Source organism: Furipterus horrens, unplaced genomic scaffold (genome assembly GCF_987537825.1).
Source record: "Furipterus horrens unplaced genomic scaffold, mFurHor1.1.pri manual_scaffold_7, whole genome shotgun sequence".
NCBI classification, from domain to species: domain Eukaryota; kingdom Metazoa; phylum Chordata; class Mammalia; order Chiroptera; family Furipteridae; genus Furipterus; species Furipterus horrens.
In genome coordinates this window covers 53,872,994-53,889,406 of record NW_028327177.1, presented here as the reverse complement: position 1 = coordinate 53,889,406, position 16,413 = coordinate 53,872,994, and the positions used below count along the sequence as shown (strand labels likewise).

The following is a 16,413-nucleotide window of genomic DNA, read 5'->3' as shown; positions in this document are numbered from 1 at the left end:
TTTATAATCTACAGGCACTGTTTCACATTTAATGAAAACATGCTTATCATGACAACACTACAAATTATGAAACTAAGAAAGATTACCTGATTCTCAAGTGTCCCTGAGAGTGATGAAGCTATTCAGGCCTTGTTCTTATTTCCAGCTCTGTGCTATTAACACATCTTTAATGTAAAGGAAGAGCCAGTGACTTTCAAATGAGGAAAGACTAGAAATTGAATTCATTCTGAACCATGAAAAAAGTAGTGCATGGGCTCAGTTTTGGGACTTTGATTCCTTTTCTCAACTTTGTTATCATCAACTTCTGCTCTGGGAATAAAACTAATTATAACAAATGCATCACTTCAGATAGGAAAATTTCATATGTTTTCAAAACTACTGAATATTATTTCAGCATGAACTAACTCCCTGACATAAAATTCAAGTATATGCCTTTTTATTTTCCTTTTTTTTTTGTATTAGTTAAAATTTGGACTCCTTTTTACAATTTTTTTTGTCTAAATTTTTTTATTTGAAACAAATAGGTGCACCAAGCAAGAGCTTATTTTTCCCACTCCAGATTAAAAGAGCACAATAGGGGCAAACATCGTCTGGCAGGACAGCTCCAATATGTGAACATCCTTCTACTCACTGTGGTTTGGGTAACTTTACTCATAAGCAGTCATTCTTACACAAAGTATTACCCCCAAAGTGCTAACATTAAACAAAAGGAAGTGGTCTTAATTTCATGTGTGGGGCAGTATGTTCTATAAATGCCAAAAAGTGGGAGAAGCACGAACACAACCCACTCTTTTAAAAAAACTAAATAGTTTAATGTAGAATTTTCCAACCCTCCCCCTTCTCCTGTAATAAAAAGTAGTGCTGGGGTACGATACCCAGATTTGGTTTTTATCTGGCCCATTTACAAAGTGTTCCCCCATATGACTCAATCATTAGGGTTTTGGATAACAGTCCATTCACAGTGAAGAGGTGTACCTACTCCTTCCTCCTCTTCTTGCCTTCATGCTCATGTTCCTTGGGGTGGGTGCTATCTGAGGGTCTTTTAGAGCCACCATGCTGCTTGGCTTGTCCCAAAAACTTGTCCAAACCAAAAGGATCTTCCTCAAACTGAACTGATCCTTCTTGACCTCTTTGTCTACAATGGTCTGAACCAGAAAACTCCTTATCGGGAACAAATCTGTTGGTCTTTATTCTGGCTTCTAGATCATCACCGTACATGTCCTTATCCAGATTTTTACTGGGCCTGTAAATATTCTGGGCCATATCTTTACCACCTCTCCAAGCTTGATCATAAACATTGTAAATTTCATCTTCCCCACCTGCAAAACCACTGTCCATACCCTTGGATTGGTTGAACAGCCTTTGGTCATACTGAACTTCATTGGAAGTCCGAGGATTGGGCACACCGAGTGCTATGACCTCACTGATACCTCGGTTTTCATTTCTCTGCAGTTTAGACCTCTTATCAAGAGCTTCCCTGGAAAGATTCCGGTCATGCTGTCTCTCTTTCCACCTGTCATGTCTAATTTCATCCCTCTCACGTGCCTCCCCATCCTCTTTTTCCACATGGGTTTTGATTCCAGCTCTTCTCTCTCTGGCTTTCTGGGCCATTTCTCTAAGTTTCTCTTCATGTTTCTCTTTTTCTTTCTGAGCCATCTTTCTCTCTACTTGAGCACGCATTTCCAAAGCTTCACGAGCCTTCCAATCAGCAATGTAGAGGGCTTCAGCCAGTTCGGCAAAATTTTCATTGATGTGCACTGTTTGCAGTCCTCTTCCATCGGCAGCGAGACGTTTGTCTAATGGAATTGTATAACCCTTTGCATTCTTCCAGTTTGAAATACAAGGAGGAATCTTTCACTCTTGTTGTTCCTTCACAGTCATCTTATGGCTAGGAGAATGCATGACAGGTGCAGGAGGAGAAGGTGGTCCCCAGGGAATTTTCTTATTAATCTTGAACCTTGGAGGCTCCATTGGATCTTTCTGCATTTCCACCATTCGAATAACCCTCTGTTTTGCTCCAGAGTTAAAAGCCACTCCTTGCTGAGATGGTGTGTATCTGATATACTGAGCAAGAGCCAGTTTATCAGCTGCTCGAACTGGCATGGCCGCAGCAACCTTCTGTGACACGGATTTTTCTAAGGCCACCCTTGTCTTTTCTGTGATCTCTTTAATAGCTTCTTCATCAGGTCTTTGCAAGGTCTGGATCATCTGCATTCATGACTTCGTTGGGAACCAGGTCAGTGTACTTGCTATAAATGATCTTGTCTTTTGACTGTCCCTGTTGAGCAATTGCATATTTAATTTTTCCTTCAGCATCCACCTAAATGGCCAGTGCATTTGACATCTTTTTCTTTCGTCCCATATCCAGGGGACACTGGGCCACATGGATCTCTGGAAAAGCACCTCCATCTCCAAAATCCTCTAATAACCGAGGTATCCAGCCTTTCCTGTACCCGCATGGGGGAGGTTCTCTTTGGGAGGAGACCAGTGAGATCTGTCGTGATCTCTGAGATCTTGCCTTTTCTTCAGCCTCAAGCTGGTCTTGAGATATCTGAGTAGGTGCAGGTAAAAAGCTGGTGAGCGCCATCTTCTTCCGCTTGCTTTCAGCGCGGGTGGGTCTTTCCCGGACAAGTGAGGAAAAGGAAAGAGCGAGCCCTACGCAGGCGCGTCAGGGCCTGTTGGGATTTGTAGTTCTTTGAATACGACCACAATTCAGTTCCATCTCACCAGAATAAGCTTGGATGATCGATTCCGATCAGAAAAGCAAATGCATCCATCCTCTGCTGGGCCTCCAGCAGAGTGAACTAGAGATGCTTAAGGAGAGTTTGGGGTGGTTACTTTGAGAAGAGAACTGAGGAAGTAGTTGATGGGGTCCCAGTGCTGACTCATTCTCCATACTCTTTACAAATTTTTTTTAGTAAAGTGAACAATGTTTCCTGTTGAACCACATGAACAATATACATTCTAACAATCCTACTGATATATAATTAGTTTAAGAAACGTTGTAGAAGATAATAGGATTAAAGGCATGAAAGAGTAATTAGTATTGGGTGCTATACTTTGTTTCTAAACTCTCTTCAACCATTCAGGTGTATAAAAAATATATTAAAATTCACAGGAAGCAGAATTAATTTACATTAAACTTTATTAGATTCTAGTATATAAGAATACTGTTTGTATGGTTGTTATATATTCATATTTACTTAATATTCATAAGTACTTAAGTTATATACAGAGTTTAGCAAAAGTAGATTTATAGTTGTGAGTGAAACAGCATTTATTTGTGTGATATTATTTATTAATTATTGTATTATTTTCCATATGGACAACTTTAAACTTACTTTTGCTCCACTCTGTATTCATAGAGGAATAAAAAGAGCTCTTTATTTTCAGAGATAGTAGAACTTTTAAGGTACTTGACAATCACAATTACATTGTTCCCGTGTACAGGGAATTATAATGAATGTTTCATTTAAACAAATGCCATGCTTAAAATAATACTTTACTGTCATAATAATATGTTTTAGTTATGAGAATTTAAAAAATACAGGCACACAGAGAGTAAAATAAAATGACCCAAATAACTTTTCCAATGCATTACATATAAAACAAATTAAATAAAAACCATTCTCTTCATGTGCAGAGTTTATTTGGCAAGAGTGAGTAATAGAGACCAAAACAACAAATTGACAGGATTTTAAAGCACCATGCTGGGGCTGCCTTGAGAATATTTTTGATCCTCCATGGCCCATGTCTCCTCTCTTAAATGGAGCTCCTGAGCGAGGAAGGAGAAAAAGGCTACATCCTGCACAAACTGGGAAATCATTATGAGAATCTCACACAAAAACAGACTCCTAAAGGCAATTTTCTGAAGGAAAGGCAGATTATGAAAAAAAGAATGCACTCAAAGGATGAAACAGAGAGGAAACTCTCATCCTTCATGCAGAGGAACTAAAGACAGCTTTAACAAAGAATTCTGCATGGTTATAGTGTGTTTTTTATTTTAATTTTTATTTTTTTAAATAATTTTATTTGTTGTTCTTTGTTTATTTATTTATTTTTTAGAAAGAAGGGAAAGGAGAAGGAGAGGGAGAGAAACATCACCGTATGGTTGCCTCTCACTTGCACCCTCAATTGGGGACCTGACATGCAACCGAGTAATGTGCCCTGACTGGGAATCGAACCCACGACACTTGGCTCGCAGGCCCACGCTCAATCCACTGAGCCACAGCAGTCAGGGCTTATAGTGTGTTTTTTAAATGAGACTCAACACTATGGCTATAGCTCCTAAAAGTCATAAGTCTGGAATTTATTTTAAAAAGGTCCCAGTTGGTACCTTTCAGATGTACTTGATGGAGGAATGGAATCTATCCTAAATCATAGCCTTAAAAATCCCATAGATAAAATTTCACTGATCATAATCTCACAATCCTCAAAATCACATAAAACCTGAGAATATAAACCATAAGGAACAAATATAGCAGGAGCAATAAATGCAAGTGACAGAGTAGAAAAGTTTCCAGATGGAATAATCAGATTATCAAAGGCAAATAAATTAGAAAAATGCAATATAATTTTATTAATATAAGACAAAATTGATTATGAACAGAAACCTTTTTAGAGATTGAACATGAAAGTTCACTTTACCATGTGAAAAGAACAAGTCTATATTTTTATGAATGTTGTAATGTAACTAAAATATATAAAGCCCAACATGAAAGAACTATAAGAAGACATTAATATCTATAAGTCTTTAGGGCGATTTTAATACTTTTGTTTTCAAGACTTCAACCATAAAAATGACAAGATAATGCTGGAAAACATACAGATATTTTTCTTTTAAAACATTTTATGCATCCTGAAAATGATTGTATTCTTCCAGGATATACACAAAAACAGCGAGACTTCTGACATAAAGGGAGTTTATCAGAGCAGTATAAATCTATGTATTTTTGTAGCAAGAACACCAAAAAGTGATTGAGACTTGAGATAATTGTACTGCCCATACAGACATATCAGTGTGAGTAGATACTGTTGCATTGGTTAGTAAAAACATACCAAAAGATTGGAGTGGTAGTGATGGCAAACCTTCTTCTGGACAATGGCTGACGGATGCTGAGACAAGGCAAATGGAAGGGAGCATTGCCCTTGTTAGAATAATGGAGTATGAGCCAAGCGCAGCACAACTGGGGCTGCTCCTCTTTAGGATGGAGCCCAGAGGACTTGTTCCTAGGATAGAGCCTAGTTCCTAGCCCTTAAGAGAGATATTGAAGTGCTTTTCCTTTTATTTGAGTATAGCAATAATATAGAAGACTTTTCTGTTTTCAAATAAAGTTCATAATTCTAATTCTATCACTTTACCTACTCTTGCTGAGGATATATTGTGGATGAACCAACATAATTTTTACTCTATTCTAAAATATTTCCTTTATTAATGAATTATATATGAGTAAATTTGCTTTATAAAAACACATTATGGTATAATAGGCTGTATATAGAACACTGCACTGGGTAATTGAAAAAAACATATTTGTTCAAATCAAGTCCATAAAACCAAGTACTGGTATCACATATACTAGATTGTCTGACTACAGCAAAAATTAACAATAACAAAATAAATTTCTCAAAACCTCCTTTTTAGGGAATTAAATATAATCTCCTGAGTAGTTTATAGTTCAATGAAGAAATCATAATGGAAATGTATATGAATGCATATAATATTGTAATATAGCACTTATTACCTATAAAAATTTGTAGGGCACTGATCAATATATAGCCTTTAATATATTTAAGGAAAAAATTCAAGAATGAAAATTAATTTGAATCTTAAGGAAAGTGCAATAGGAAAAATAAAAGTGAGAATTAAAATAGAAAGCAAACATGCTATAAAGAGTATCAACCAAGTTTAAGTGTCAGAAAATGAAAAAGCAAAAGATTAATAAAATAATAAACAGTACTTAATACAAGGCCTTCCACTTTTATTACCCATCTCCATCACATATGCACACACGAACCATTGTTTCTTGCCCCCCGCAAAATAAATAAATAAATAAATAAAAGAATGGCCAATTATTAGTGGCAGCAAGGGCTAGCTGATGCAATAAGAAAAATTTGGTAAAAGATAACACTACAGCAATGCATGCTCTGTGTTTGGCTCACTTTTCCTCTGTATTTTCCAGTTTCGGAGGAATTTGACAGCTTTGTGACATTATGGGAATAGTAATTTGAAGGTAGGGATTACCAGGTGTTAGGATATTGAAAAGCCAATGTTAAAACTAAGAATAAACCTAAAGTAGATGTTTTCTCACCAGGGAATGCTGTTCAGCCCAAAGTGACCTTTAATACCAAAATTATTTTAAATAGTCCTGGAGTGTCATTGCCTCCAGACCAGACAGAAGCAAAGGTATATTCTTTCTGGGGACAGATTGCATCATCCTAGACTTTATTTCTGTAAATACTTTTAAAAATAACAATGTTCTTCATGTAATAAAAATTAACAACCAACATGAAAATAGGCAAAAATATGAAGAAAAATTGCAGAAAAATAAATATTCTGTAGCAATAAGTCAACAGGGAGGGGCTTCAGAAATGGAGTTGTCACAAGCAGATCCTTAAACACTTAATAGCAATGAATTTGAAATTTCAAATAAATTTAAAGGATTCCTAGAGACAACTTAAGAACAGCTCTAAATAAACTAACAAGCTATTAAGAAATTTAAAGAGATACTAATGAGAGCAGTAATAAATGGGTATAAGTTTCTTTTGGGAATAAATATATTCTGAAATTAGATACTGTTGATAGGTACACAACCTTGTGAATACATTAAAATTGACCAAATTGTATACTTTAAAATAAGAAATTTAAAATGTTTCCTGAAATGCAGATAGTTTAACATGTAAGTTTCACCAATGATTAAGAAAACAAATAAGTTCAATCTTTCTTCCCAGATTTATTGAGACATAGTTGAAATACAATATTGTGTAAGTTTAAGGTATACAGTGTGATGACTTGATACATGTGAATATTGTAAAATGCTTACTACATTAATGTTAGTTAACACATACATCATTCATATAACTTCTTTACAGTAAGAACATTTAAAATCTACTCTATGCAACATTCAAGTATAAAATACAGCATTGTTATTGTTATGATGTTATACATTAGATCCTTAGTACTTATTATAAACTGAAAGTTTGTACCTATTAATCAACATCAGATTTCCCCCAAAACAGAGCACATGGAAATCACCAATCTACTGTGTTTATGACATCAAATTTATTTATTTATATATTTATAGTCTTTTTCCATTTTTAAAAATTTTCAGTACAGTTGACATACAGTACTACATTAATTTTAAGTGTGCAGCCCAACAACTAGATGCCATACACTTACCAAGTTTTCATCCCAATAGATCCCACACCCATCAGACACCATACATAGTTACTGAACATTACTGACTATATTCCCTATGCTTTACTTTACATCTCCATTACTATTCTGTAACAACAAATCTCTAATTCTTATTCCTTTTATCTTTTCACCAATCTCCCAAGCCCCCTACCATCTGACAATGGTCAAAATTTTATCTATAGCTATGAGTTTGTTTCTGTTCTGATTGTTTATTTTGCTTTTTAGATTCAATTGTTGATATATGTATTTACTGCCATTTTATTTTTCATATTTTTATCGTTTTTGTTTTTTTTTTTCTTCTTAAAGTAGACCCTTTAACCTTTCAAATAACACTGGTTTGGTGGTAACTAACTCCTTTAGAATTTTTTTTTTTTTGATCTGGGAAGCACTTTATATGTCCTTTAATTCTAAATGATAACTTTGCTGGATAGAGTAATTTTGGTTGTAGGTGTTTGCTTTTCATCACTTTGAATTTCTCTCGCTAATTCTTTCATGCCTGCAAAGTTTCTGTTGAGAAATCACCTTACAGTCATATAGGCGCTCCCTTATAGGTAACTAACTGCTTTTCTCTTGCTGCTTTTTAAGATTCTTACTTTGTCTTTAACGTTTAGCATTTTAATTATGATGTGTCTTTGTGTGGGCCTCTTTGGGTTTATGTTGTTTGTAATTCTGTGCTTCCTGGACTTATATGTTTTCTCCTTCACCAGGTTAGGAAATAGTTCTCTCACTATTATTCACATAGTTTTTAATTATTTTTTCTCTTTCTTCTTCTTCTGGAACCTCCATGATGCAAAAGTTGGTATGCTTGATTTTTGTCCCAAAGGATCCTTACACTGACCTCATTGTATTATTATTTTTTCCTTTTTGCTCTTATGATTGGGTGTTTTTAGCTTCTCTATATTGAAAACCATGAATTTTATTATTGGCTTTATCACTGTACTATTCATACCTTGTAATTTATTCTTTATTTCAGTTGGTATATCCTTCATTTCTGACTAGTTCTTTTTTTTTTATGGTTTTTATGTCCTTTTTATGCTGTTGAAGATTTTAGTAAGTACATGTTTTCCCCCTAAGTTCATTAAGCATTCCTATAACCATTGTTTTGAACATGACATCTAGTAGATTGCTTGTCTTTATTTTACTTAGGGTTTTTTCTCTGGAGTTTTTTCTGTTCTTTTTGGGGGCATATTTTTTTCTGTTCTTTTTGGGGGGCATGTTTCTTTCTCTCCTCAGTTTGGCAGCTTCCCTGTGTTCCTGTGTATTAACTAGAACTTCCATGTCCCCTGGGCTTGGTAGTGTGGCCAATGTAATATGTGTTCTGTAGGGTACAGTGGCACAGTTTGACCTGGGCATTCCAGGTGCACTCCCACCCCATGTGTGGACTGTGTACACACTCCTTTTATAGTTGAGCCTTGATTGTTATTGGCACATCAATGGGAGGAATTTACCCCTGGGATAATAGCTGTCAAGACTGGCTGGGTCCACCATGGAGGTTCAGCTCTGCAGGGGCCAAACTCACAAAGCAGGATTTACTTCAGTGGTGCTCTGGTGTCCGCTGAGTGTGCCCCTTGTGTATGTCTCTTTGACTTGGTCTGAAGCTGCCCATGTAATGGGCTGTCTTTGGAGCCTCCTGGGAGGTGCAGGTCAAGGTCACCCTCCATCAAGGTGGGAAAAACAGTGATATCCATGTTGATGGGGTCTCAGATATGCCACCCACTTGCCAGCTCTGTAGGGCGAGGACTCAGAAAAGAAACAATGGTCTCTGTCAGTACTTCTTTCAGGGAGAAAGCTCACCCCACCCCACTCCTGCTCTTGCTCTGATGCCAGACGTTTCAGTTCTTCCACGTATGTCCCTGGTGCCTTTTGAGATGCTGTGGACTGGGGCTCAGAGGAAGTGAGTTTGAGGAATTCCTTGGTGTGAGGGGGCATACATCTCAATAATAAAAAGACAAATGACCCAATTAAAAATGAATGAAAAATTTGAATAGATATTTCTCCAGTGTTAATATATAATTGGCTAATAAACATATGAAAAGATCTATAACATCACTATTAATTAGAGAAATTTAATTCAAACCACAATTAGATACAATTAACACACCCTGGAATAGCTACAAAGAGATAGATTATAACTGATGTTGAATGTGAAGCTGTGGAGAAATTGAAATGCCCATACACTGGCCGGAAAATAAAAAAATTGTGCAGTCATAGGGAGAACAATTTGACAGTTCCTTAAGAGGTTAAACATCAAATTGCTCTTATATGAATAAGGTTTATTTAATATTCAAATTCAAACTATGTAACCTACCATACTATTAAAGAGAAAAATTACAGTTATGTCAATTGATACAAAGGATATATTTAATAGAGAGAATCTACAAAATTTTAAAAATACAGCTAATATCATACATCCATTGTTAGAACAAATGGTATCCCCATAATATAATACACAAAACATAATTTCTATGCTCATTCCTCTTATTCATCTAAGTTCCAGAAGGTAAAAGTCATACACAATGGAAATAAATAAACTACCCCTATTTGCCAATGACACATATGACTGTGCAGAAAACCACAACGGACCTGCAAAAATATCCTAGAAATAATGTGAGTTTAGCAAAGACATAGGACATAATATTAGCATGTAAATTTACTTCCATTTTCATATAAAAACAATAAACAATAAACATGAGAAAACAAATATTTGTAACAATACCATATGAAATCTCTCTAAGAAAATAAAATGGTTTGGCAAAAATTGAACGAAACGTATAGAATCTGTATGCTATAAATCAAAAGAGGTTGCTAAATGAAAACAGGAGTTAATTTTAAAAATATTTATTTATTTTTAGAGAAAGGGGAAGGGGAGGGAGAAAGAAAGAGAAATATCAATATATGGTTGCCTCTTGAGCGCCCCCAACTGGGGACCTGGCCTGCAACCCAGGCATGTGTACTGACTGGGACTCGAACCAGCGACCCTTTGGTTTGCAAGCTGACACTCAATCCACTGAGCCACACCAGCCAGGGCTGAAAACAAACTCTATTTAAATACATGAAGAGACATATCATAATTGGATTCATGGATTTTATGAGTCATGGGAGAGTCAGCATAGTAAAGAGGTAATTCTTGCCAAAATTGACCTATAGACTTACTGTCTGTCAAAATCCCAGCATTTTAAAAAAGTTATTGATAAAATTATTCTAAAGTTTATATATAAAAGCTATTGTGCTAGATTAGCTAAAACAATGTTGAAAAAATAAAACCATATAAAGTGGGAAGAATTGCTATTTTCAATATTCAGTCTTAATATTTAGCTACAATATTCAAGATTCTGGCACTGAAGAGGGAGAGATGAAAACATCAATGGGCACAATACAGTGAAAAACCCTGGAATAGGAGAAACAAGATGGCGGAGGAGTAAGTGGAAGCTACACTAACTTCCTCCTAGAACTAGTCTGGATTTACAATGTAATTTTGGAGAAATCATCTGGAATAACGAACCGAACACCAGCTGGAGAGAAGTCTTATAACCACGGAGAGACAGAAAAGGCCGCTACATCACAACGTGACCGGTAGGGAGTGCGGAGACGTGGAAGGGCTGGCTGGGCTCCCACGGGTGGCAGCTGAAGGGGCTGAGAAACAGCTCAGCAGCCGGGGATTCCCCCTGAGAAGGGCAGGGTCTAAACCCCCAGCTGGGCTTCCCAGCCTACAGCGACAGAGTGGAAAGTAAAATAGTATCAGCTGTGAAAAGCGAAAAGCCACAGGCTTTCTTGCTAGCCGGAGAGAAACAGCAGGAGAAAAAGAGCTCTTAAGTGGATCACATACGAAAATATTTTGGCCACCACTTACCCTGGGCTCAAGCAGAGGGAAGGCAGAGAGGACTGGAGACACTTGGGGAGAATTTGGCACGGTGGCTTTGAGGGGAGAACTGGAGGAGCAGCTGACTGGGTCCCAGTGCTGACTCATCCCCAGTACTGCGGGTAGACCATTCCCCTCCAAGTGGCGTCAGCCTGAGGGGAAGCAAAAGCCCTGCCTACAGGAATTAAGCTGCCACACCCACAGTCCTTAAGCCTGACAGCTAATCACAGATTGAATAGATTAACAATCAAAGAAGACAGACAACAGCAGTAGATCCCTGGAAGTCTCCAACAGGCTGCCTAGGGCCAGACTGGTACATGATCTGACGCCACCAGAGGCAGATCCAGGAAGTGCAGATCATTCCAAGAAGCACCAACAAACAATAGGAGTCAAAAAAATGGGGAGACAGAGAAACAACCTCCCATCAAAAGGAAAGGTAGAATCCCCAGAAAGAGTGCTAAATGAAATAGAGGGGAGCGAACTATCAGATATGGAATTCAAAACATGGATTATGGAGAAGCTGAATGAGCTCAGCGGAAACTTCAAAGAACTCCAGAAAAACTACAAGGAACTCACAGAAAATTACGTGAGCATGAAAAAGGACATAGAAGCTATCAATAAGAGCCAGGAGGAAATGAAAAATACGATCTCTGAATTGAAGAACACAGTAGAAGGAATTAAAAGCAGGCTAGAGGAAGCAGAAGATCGGATCAGCGAGCTGGAGGACAACCTACACAAAAACTCCCAGACAATGCAACAAAATGAAAAAAGACTGAACAAGACTGAAGAGGTTCTAAGACAGCTGCAGGACAACATGAAACGTAATAATATCCGTATCATAGGAATTCCAGAAGGAGAAGAAGAAGAGCAAGGGATAGAAAACCTCTTTGAAAAACTAATGACAGAAAACTTTCCTAACATGACGAGAGAAAGAGTCACGCAAGTCCAGGAAGCACAGAGGATCCCAATGAAGATGAACCCCAACAGGCCCACTTCAAGACACATCATAATTAAAATGCCAACATTCAAAGACAAAGAGAGAATCCTAAAAGCAGCAAGAGAGAAACAACTAATAACATACAAGGGAGCTCCAATAAGGCTATCATCAGATTTCTCAGCAGAAACACTACAAGCCAGAAGGGAATGGCAAAAAATATTCCAAGCAATGAAAAACAAAGGCCTACAACCAAGAATACTCTACCCAGCAAGGCTTTCATTCAAAATGGAAGGTGAAATAAGGAGTTTCCAAGACAAGAGAAGGCTAAAAGAATACATCTCCACCAAACCAGCATTGCAAGAGATGCTAAAGGGTCTGCTTTAAGAAGATGAAGAAACAGAGAGACAGAGAGGAACACAAGTACAAAGGGGGAAAATGACAATGAATAAGTACTGAAAGAAAGAAGGAACTTCTACCATTTGCAACAACATGATTGGAACTAGAGAGAATTATGCTTAGCGAAATAAGCCAGGCAACAAAAGAAAATTACCTTATGCTGTCACCTGTTACAGGAAACTAATGAACAACACAAACAAATGAGCAAAATTGAACCAGAGGTATGTAAACAAGGAATAAACTAACAGTAACAAAGGGGGAGATGGGAGGGAGAGAAGTGGTAAGAAGGGGAAGGGTCTAGTCAAAGAACATGTATGAATGACCCATGGACATGGACAACTGGGTGGGGACTGACTGTGGGGGGGGGGCAGGGTGCAGGGAAGCAAGAGGGGGAAAAAAAGTGAGACAACTGTAGTGGAAAAACAAACAAACAGAAAATTTTTTAGTGGGGGGGGAATAAAAATATAAAGAATAGAAATGCAAGTTCAGTGAATATTAGAAGGACAAGGATTTTCCTTCCGATAAGACAGTCCTACAGATTTAGAGACTTGTATGTGGGTTATGTTACATAAATTAACATGTGTTTTCTGTTTTCAAAGGGCATAAGCCTACAATCTCATTACCTGAGTGATTATCTGTATGCATAGGCCTCACTTAATCCTGTCTGCATTGCTGCCTCCTGAGACTCAATGGTTTGGCTGAACTAAGTGGCTGGGTTGGTGAAGAACGGGGTGGTCTGTGGGCTTCACTTTAAAACTGGTTTCTCTTTTCTATCCTAATGGCTTGGACAGAAAAAGCCCAGAGGCCTGAGATGGGGGAAACCTAAAATATTTCCCTCAGTCCAAAATAAGTATAATGGGCAAAAGGGTTTTGGACAGGTGAGATGTACCTGGCACACCTTCCTCCAAAGAAGCCCCTCTTTTCCCTAATGTGGGACATTGAAAAATTAATACCTGTCTTTTGTCATCTAGTGGTTACGGATTAAATGATGTCCTTTAACCCTGTTGCCCCCAGAATACAACAAGGATGCCAGCCTGTCAAACCAAGCATGCCGTTGTCCAGAGACAGCCAACCAACCTGGAGTCTGCACGATCCTTCCCCTTGTGGGAAGGCCACCCTCCCCTCCACATCCCCACTCTTATTAGGGATTTCTTGACCCACGGGTAGGTAGGACGACGACCATGTCCAGCTTGAAGCAGCTAGAGGAGCTCGAGACCTTCATCCATTGTCCTTTATAAGATTGTAAAGGGTCTTAAGTCTGAGAGGGAGGAATTGTTATTTTTTATTGTTAAAATATTTAACTAATTAATTAATTAATTTTAAAAAAAGAAGAAGAAGAATATATGAAAGGGTGAGGCGGGAGAGCTTGTATGTACGACCCATGGGCATGGACTTGGAGAGGGGATTGTTGGGGAAGGGGGGTGCTGGGCGGAGGGGAGCAAAGGGGAAAAAAAATTGGAACTATTGTAACAATATAATCAATAAAATATACTTAAAAAAAAAAAAAAAAAAAACCCTGGAATAAATACTCATAAATATGCCTACCTGATTCAGAGAATAGAGTAAAAGCAATTTATTTCAGATAAGCTAGCCTTTTTATTAATTCATATTTAAACAATTGGATATGAATAAGCAAAAAAATCACTGGACTGAAACTTGCACCTTATAAACTAACTCAAATGAATCACAGACTTGAACTTCAGATGTAAACTATGAAACTTAAAACTAAAAAAAAAAAAAAAAAAAAAAAAAGAGCATATATTTGAGATCTAAAATTGGTCCAAGAATTCTTAGTCTTAACACCAAAAATGAGATTCATAAAAGGAAGAATACATAAATTAGATCTCATAGAAATTCAAGCTACTGTGCAAAATACTTAAGAAGATGAAAAGACAAACGAAAAAGGCTGAAAAATTTGCAAAGCAATAGTATAACATCCACAATATATAGCTAAAAACTCCTTAACTTAATATTAAAAACAAACACTTCAAATATAAAATAAATAAGAGATATAAAGAAAGACTCTACCAAAGTAGATATACAGATAACAAGTAAGCACAGGTAAAGATGTTCAATGTCGTTAGCAGTGAGGGAAATGAGAAATGAAATCAAGCAATGTATCACTACACACCTCTCAGACTGGCTAAAATAAAAAAGAGTAACAACATCAAGTGCTGACAAGTTTTAATAAAAACCAGATAACCTAATATCACTCATGGAAATGTAAAATAGTACAGTAACTCTGGAAAGCAGTTTGGTAGTTTCTTATAAAGCTAAACATATAACAGACACAATCCAAAAAATTGCAGTCTTGGATATTTATCCTAGAGAAATGTGTAGTCATATAAATACCTGTTAACAAATGGTCAAAGCAACTTTATTTGTGATAGTCAAAACTGAGAAATAACCTAGATGTCCTTTAATTGATGAAGAGTTATCACAAAACTAGTCAGCAAGAAAAAGAAATGAAATGTTGAAACACAACAAAATGTATAAAACCCGGGGAATTATACTGAATGAAAAATTAGTTTCCAAAGGTTACCTATTGTGTGGTTGCCTTTATGTGATATTCCTGAAATACAAAATTATAGAAATTGAGAACATTTGTGATTGTCAGTTGTTTGTTAGCAGGGGGTGCAAGTGGGGGTGTGGAGGAAATCAGTGCTATTTATTATAAAAGGTGAATAGGAGGGATCCTTAGGTGATAGAACTTCCCTAGTTTGAATGTACTCATGGATACACAAATTTACACATGATAATATTACATATAATTAAATATATGCAGATACAAATAGGTACAAATATAATAAGTGGATTTACTTATGTCATAATGCTCATTGTGACATTGTACTAGTTTTTCAAGGTATGATAATTGAGATGAATTGTGTAAAGGGTACAGTGGATGTCTCTGTGTTAATTCTTACAGTACATTTAAGAATTTTAAAGTATTTCACTCAAAATTAAATTTACCAAAATTTTACTCAAAAGTTTTTTTTTTTTTTTAAATAAAACAAATCATATACAAGCAAAATTACATTTGGATATCCCTCATGGAGATCTTAAAGTATGGTACTCACATTTATGTACATAATCTGTACTGTAAGTATGCATAATATATGTACAAACAGTATTTTGCCATGTATAATAACTTGCATATGGCAATCATAATTAGACACAGATTAAAAGGGAAAGAAAAATGCATACATACATGGTTATTGCCTTCAATGACTCTGTAAGTTAGTAAAATGATGATACCAATATAAATGACTGCAGTGCCAGGCAGTATGTGGTAAGTTATATAAAGATATACATATATAGTCTTGCATATAAATTCAGGGTGACAGAAACAGCATGAATAAGTACATCAAAGCAAAAAATATTTGGCAAAATATAATCAGTCAATTTCTTTCAAATCAAGAGCTCTATGTGATGGTGTTGTCAGAAAAAAATACAAGACAGGCTTTTTTTAGAAGGCATTGAATCCACGTTATCCAATAGATAATTAAAGTCATTATAGGTGTTTCAATAGAGCCAAACAGATGTAAAACAGGATATCTGTTTAAAAATACATGAGTGTATGAAAACTTTTAGTTTTATCCTAAATTAAACAAAAAAGAAACAAGAAATATAAAAAGCAAACCTTATTTTAAGAAGTAACTCTGTTTTCTTATGAAAATTAAAAACCAAAAGCCTGTTATAATTAGAGTGCAAAGAGGTCATCTGTAATTAGGATATGGAAATATTGCAGTCCAGAAAACAGATTTGCCTGGTCTCTGAAAGAAAAAGGAATAGATTTTAGAGACTTTC

General features: G+C 36.4%; 1 protein-coding gene and 1 pseudogene across 1 annotated transcript in view; one reads left to right on the top strand and one right to left on the bottom strand.

Moving 5' to 3' along the window:
* SNTG1 (syntrophin gamma 1) overlaps positions 1 to 16,413 on the top strand; it is an 850,024-nt gene that overhangs the window by 275,476 nt on the left and 558,135 nt on the right. The gene's annotated exons all lie outside the window — the stretch shown is intronic.
* LOC150004464 (SNW domain-containing protein 1 pseudogene) lies at positions 836 to 2,613 on the bottom strand (annotated as a pseudogene).